The sequence below is a fragment of the Mirounga leonina genome, unplaced genomic scaffold (assembly GCF_011800145.1).
Source record: "Mirounga leonina isolate KUSES-001 unplaced genomic scaffold, KU_Mleo_1.0 Mir_101595, whole genome shotgun sequence".
NCBI classification, from domain to species: domain Eukaryota; kingdom Metazoa; phylum Chordata; class Mammalia; order Carnivora; family Phocidae; genus Mirounga; species Mirounga leonina.
The window spans coordinates 11,433,689-11,439,701 of NW_023270158.1; the positions used below are offsets into that span (position 1 = coordinate 11,433,689).

The 6,013-nt window shown below is 40.7% G+C and overlaps 1 non-coding gene across 1 annotated transcript; it reads right to left on the reverse strand.

Annotated features, from left to right (window-relative positions):
• Window positions 1-5,566: 5,566 nt before the first annotated feature.
• Window positions 5,567-5,703, reverse strand: LOC118008082. Its single transcript, XR_004678566.1, has one exon. It is a non-coding gene; the product is annotated as a U8 small nucleolar RNA (small nucleolar RNA).
• Between the last annotated feature and the right edge of the window lie 310 nt (window positions 5,704-6,013).

Here is a 6,013-nt window from a genome sequence, read left to right on the forward strand (position 1 = left end):
GTGTGTCTGGGAGGAACACAGTGAATATCGTCTTTGTGGTCCTGCTGTATCTCGTAAACTTAAAGGTTTTGTTCCTTTTCTTTTTTCTTTCTCTTTTTTTTTCTTTCTTCCTTTCACTTTCTTTTTCTTTTTATTTCAAATGTTATTTCTTTAACAGAAAATTTATATAATTTTTGAATCTAAATTTATTAATGATTTTGGTTTTTTGTTTCTGTTTAATAGATTTAAGATTAGGAGTTTTATTATTTAGTAAAACAAATTGGGAAACCTTTCATATTTACCAAAACAGAACAATAAAACATGGCGTTGTAACAGGCATTCACTTGGAAATGCAAAAAAATTTAGCAGTAAAATTACTGGGATCAAAAAATGGAGGGGAGAGAAGTAAAAGAGGTTCTGTTCTTGGTTTCCCCTATACTTTTTAGTCTGTTGTTCTGTAAGGATAGAAGATGCATACATGGATTTGTTTGGCTTATTAAAGAATGGAGGAGAAATAAAATGTTTAAATACTAGAATTCATGCTTGCTGGGTCATTTATTTTCCAGATACTAATTGAGCTTCTGCTTTGTAAAAGTTAGTGTTAGAAATGGGGAAGCTAGGATATAAAACACTCCTGGCCTTAGACTGTGCAGTCAGGAACAGTAATCATATAAAGAAGATGGAGAAGGACCCTCTAAGACCTAAAGGACCAGTAAGAAGGAGTAAAGAGGTAAGGAGGCAGGGAGAGGGTTGGGAGAAGTGGGACAGGGAGGGTGTCTGGCTGAGCAAGAAGGTATAAATTCCCTGAAGAAAGGCAGTTTGGGGTTTTTAGGCCACTATGAGCCCCTTGGTGGGATAGACTGTTAATTTAAGCTGCATGGCGGGCCACATGGGGCTATGGGACTGGTGAGCCGAGGCCAGACAGACCGATGGTTTCTCAGTGTTGGAAGACGTGAAATGCACGCTTCTGTTTCTTTGGTATCCTCGGTAAACCAGAGGAAAACCTCCTCCACAGGCAGAAATGGAAGGTATCCTGTGTTCTTGTTCACGGGCAGTTGGACAAAGAGCACAATCTCATTGTTTTAGGCATAGCATCTTCAGGGAATATCTAATAAGGATGCTACTCCTTTGAGTTGGGATGTTGAGAAGTTACTGTGTTGGCTCTCCTTGCTCTGAATTGAGTGGAGAACCAGGTCTTAATGCATTTATAGGGCATTTTAATTAGATTATCGGGAGTGTAATTTTGCAAATTCTAAGGGAGGATTAGATTTTTGGTGGTGGTGAAATGAGTGGAAACGGGTGGTTTGGCTGGAAAGGCACCTGGGAGTGAAGGTCTTGGTCCTTGACACATTCTGGGACATCTGAGTTGCCTCTGGCTGGGGGAGACTCTTCTACACCCAAGTTAAGTAATTTATCCTGAACTGGGAAAACCTTCTTTTGTTTTACTTGCTAAGCAGCATTATGGGTTAATTTGGTATTATTTGTCCTAGAAAGCTGCATATTCTGTGATTTCTCCTGAAGTAAAAAATTAATTTCAAAAAATTAAAATAATAAATCTCCCCAGAGGGGAGGATGGTATCGTCTGCAGGTTAAAAAAACAAAACAAAACAAAACGAAACAAAAAACCCTATGATAACTACCATTCATTGAAGACCTACTATTTTCCAATTACTCTGCCAAGGGCCTCATACCCATTACATTTATTCCAATAGTCCCACAGGATGGGGCTTATCAGACATACTTTGCAGCTGAAGAACTTGTAATTTTTCAAGTTCACATGGCTGATAAGTAGCAGAGCTAGGACTCAATCCCTGGTTATATTTGACTGGGGCCCACACTTTTCCATTCCTCCAGCCTGAGGCTACCTTCTGTCTCTTCATTTTCTATTCTTCTCACTAGTCCAATGTGTGTCACAGGTCATTAAAAACCCAGACGCGCTAGCCACAGTGCTAGAAGTGGTCCTGGTGAAGGAAGGTGAAGGTGAGAAGAAAGCACGCTTTGGGGACTGTCTGTGCGCTTTGTTGAGCGAGGCTCCTCTTGTCCCAGCACTTGCCTGCATTACAGCCCTTGTGTCCTGAGTGTTCCCCAGGGTGCCCTCCTGTCTGAAAAGGAACCTCATTTGCTGACCAGCTCTCCACTGTGTCTGCTGGAGGCTGCACCCAGCTTCCTGTGATACAGACAGTCCTGAATCACCTGCCCTCCCCTTAGAGCCTTCCACCTCCCTGCAAGTGGACCTTGGAGGTTCCATCCCTCAGTGAAACCATAGACCGTGAAGCTTAGATACCGGATTACCACCCCTCCCATCCCTACAACAGTCTCGAAGTGTATTCCAAATGAGCTGGTGGTTAGAGTCTTACTTACAGAATATACTGGTTCTTGGGGTGTAACTGAAGTTAGATAGAGGGTTCTGTAAACAGCACAGATATCGTCAGTGGGATTTTGCAGGAGTGCGGTGTTTGAGACTGGCCACTGAACACACACACCAGTGACTGAGCTTACATAGACGGCCAGTAATCAAAGCCTCCCTTGTAATTTGTTAAATGTGGAAATCACTGTGCAGCAAACATCTACTGAGGCTGAATTCCTCAGAACCCAGAGTTTTTCTAAGGGGAAAAAAATGGTTTCTTGACAGACATTCTATCTTGGAACAGCAAAGACTAAAATAATTTGCCCTTCTTCTGCCTCTTATCTCAGGACTTGCCCCGGAGGAAAATGCTGGTTTGTCTTTGGGCCTAATGGCATCTGTCAAAGTGTCCTGCACATTCAGTCATGCTAAGGATTGCCCAGTCTCACAAGTTTTGACCATGCTTCCATAGAAGGAGACCATTCTCATCCTATAGAGATTCTAGAATTCATTTAAAAGGTGAGTACAGAAAGGTGCCATTGAGTTCAAAAGGTGAGCCCTCTTGCCTCAGATTTTACAGGATCCTTTTGAAAATTAAATGTGATCCAGTCTTTGAAAGCACCTGCCCCACAGCAGGATTGGAAAAAAAATGGAAGAATTGCAAGGCAAACTGGCCTCCAAGAAGAGGGTTCTTTTCATAACAAATTTTAATAGTTGCTCTTTATCGAGCACCTACTGTGTGACAATTTCTGAGAGAGGCTGCAAGTGCTCATGGGCATTGTGTCCTGGTCTTCTTCCTGGGCTGACGGGGAGACTACATTCTCACCCTACTCAGGAGGGGTCATGCGACTACCGCCGGCACTGAAATAACAGACACAGTGTTTGTCACCTCCAGGCCAAGATATTTGAGAGCCAGTATGCCTCCTCCAGGCTTTCTGTTTCATTCAGCAGCAAACCCGGAGGCCCTTGTTGAGAAGTGGAGCCATTTGATGGGAGCCACCTGGAGCCCTGCGTCATCTGACAGAGGAGGCCCCCGCCAGCCCACATCAGACTATGTGTATGACAAACAAACTTTTGTTGTTTTAAGCCTTGGCAGGTTTGCTGTTGGATCAGCCATCAGTCACTTTATCTGATTAATGCACAGCTACTCCCTTCGTGGTGAGATGCATTTAAATATTTTAATAACAAAGGTAATAGTACATATGTTCTTCTAAAAGCTTTGAATAATACACATAAATTACAATCTCCCCTTTCCTCAAAATTCAGCCCCCTCCTCAGAGATAATCACAATGAACAATCTGATGTGTGTTATTTTTAAGCTGACCTGAGGCTTTTTCTTATGTAGATGAAGCCTACATTATGTAGATGAAGCCTATATTTTAGGAGGTGAGTAAAATATATTGAATATATTTAATAATATAGTAAAAATAAATATATTGAATTTTTAAGATTTGTCATTAACAGTGTACATATTGTTCTGCCTCTTAACCTTGACTTAATAAAATGAACCCAAGATATTTCCATGACAGGACATACAGATCCACCACCCTCTATTAACTGATCCCTAGATTTCTTTTTTCTTTTAAAATAGCCTTATTGAGATATACAAAAGCCAGCTCATACTTTATAGTTTGATGAGTTTGGACATATGTATACATCTGTGGAATCATCGTCACGATCAAGGTAACAGACACATCCATCACCTCCAAAAGTTTCCTTGTGTCCCTTTGGTTATTTGTTTTTCTAAAAACACGTCACATGAAATCCCTCAAGAAAATTGTAAGTGTGTAATAGATTACTGTTAACTGTAGGCCCAATGTTGTACAGCAGATCTCTAGAATTCATTCATCCTGCATACCTGAAACTTTCTATCAATGGAACAACTCCCCGTGTTCCAGCCCCTGGTTAACCACAGTTCTATTTTCTGATTCTACAAGTAGGATGACTTTCGGTGCCTCCTGTCACTGGCTCATTTCACTTAGCATAGTGTCCTTCAGGCTTACCCATGCTGTCGCAAATGGCAGGATTTCCGCTTTTAAGGCAGAATAGTACTCTTACTGTGTTGACCCAAAATGAACAAATCTTTTTTTCTTTTTAATTTTAAAGGGAAAGGAAAAGAGTTTTATTCAAGCCCAAGTTGGGACAGCTGCCCTGGATACACAATCTTCAAAAAGAAGAGAGCACTTCAGGGAAAGAACGTTTGGTGCAGGGTTAGATGCGGTTTTTTTACATAGCGAGTTAGAAATCATCACGACAAAGGACATTACAGAAAGTTATAGACTTTATCTTATGTTTTTAGTATGTGCAAGGCTTGTATGACTTTCATCTTATGGGAGCCAGGGAGGTTTTTTTCCTTTACCTTTATGTTCGGAATGTTCCTTTCCTCATTGTTTTAGTGAAGCAGATGTACAGTGTGCTCAAGGCAGAAATAGAGCTCATGTTTCAAGGTTTTGCTGAGTCATTTGGACCTTGGTGAGTGTTAAAGTAAAGCTTCTGAGGGAGCCTAGGAGCAGGGCCCACAAACAAGACAAGTTGAAAATTTCCTTTATCAACTGTGTGTGTGTGTGAATGTGTATATATTTACTAAAACATATGGGGCGCCTGGGTGACTCAGTCGGTAAAGCGTCCGGCTCTTGGTTTTGACTCAGGTCATGATCGTTGGGGTTGTGGGCCTGAGCCCTGCATGGGGCTCTGTGCTCAGCGGGGGTCTGCCTGAGATTCTCTCTTCCTTTGCCCCTTCCCCGACTTCCAAACATGCTCTCTCTAAAATAAATAAATCTTAAAGATATATAGAAATATATATATATATATGTTTATCACATTTTCTTTATCCATTTCTCTTCAGTGGACATTTAGGTTCTTTCCATAACTTGGCAATTATTGTAAATAGTACTACAAGGAGGGTAAAAATGCAGGTATCTCTTTGAGATCCTGAATTCCATTCTTTTGAATATTTATACCCAGGAATGAGATTGCTGGATCATATGGTAGTTCTATTTTTAATATTTTGAGGAACTTCCATGCTGTTTTCTGTAGTGGCTGCACCATTTTACATTCCTACTAACAGTGTGCAAGGGTTCAATTTCTCCACATTCTTGCCAACACTTTTTTTAATATAATAACCATCCTAACTGATATGGGGTGATATTTCATTATGGTTTTGATTTGCATTTCCCTCATAATTAATGATGTTGAGCATCTTTTCATAGACCTTTTGGCCTATTGAAGGAGACCTCGTCAGGAAGAAGATAGGAGCAATCAGGGCATTGCAAGTCTTGATTACAAAGAGACGTTAATCATGTATTGTTGGAAACTCCAATCATCTAGTTCCAAGCCCTCCCCCCAAAAGAAAGACCAGGTAAGGATCATCCTACTTATGTTTGTGCAATAATTAATTTAACCATTCTCCTCCTAATGGACATATAAATTGTTTCCCATTTGTTGCTATGATTAACAGGACTGAAATCAACATCCTTGAACATGAAATCTTGGGCAAATGCGCCTGCGCTCTCATAGGAAAGATGTAGCAAAGTGCAAGCCTGATTAAAGCGGGTGAGTGTGAAGATTGGGAATTTTTACAAGTATTGACCTTCTGTTCCAAAAATGCTATACCACTTCATAGTCTGTCCAGTTAATGTGTGTGAATGCCTTACATCCTCCTAGGCGTTTTTTTTTGTTTTTTTTAAAGAT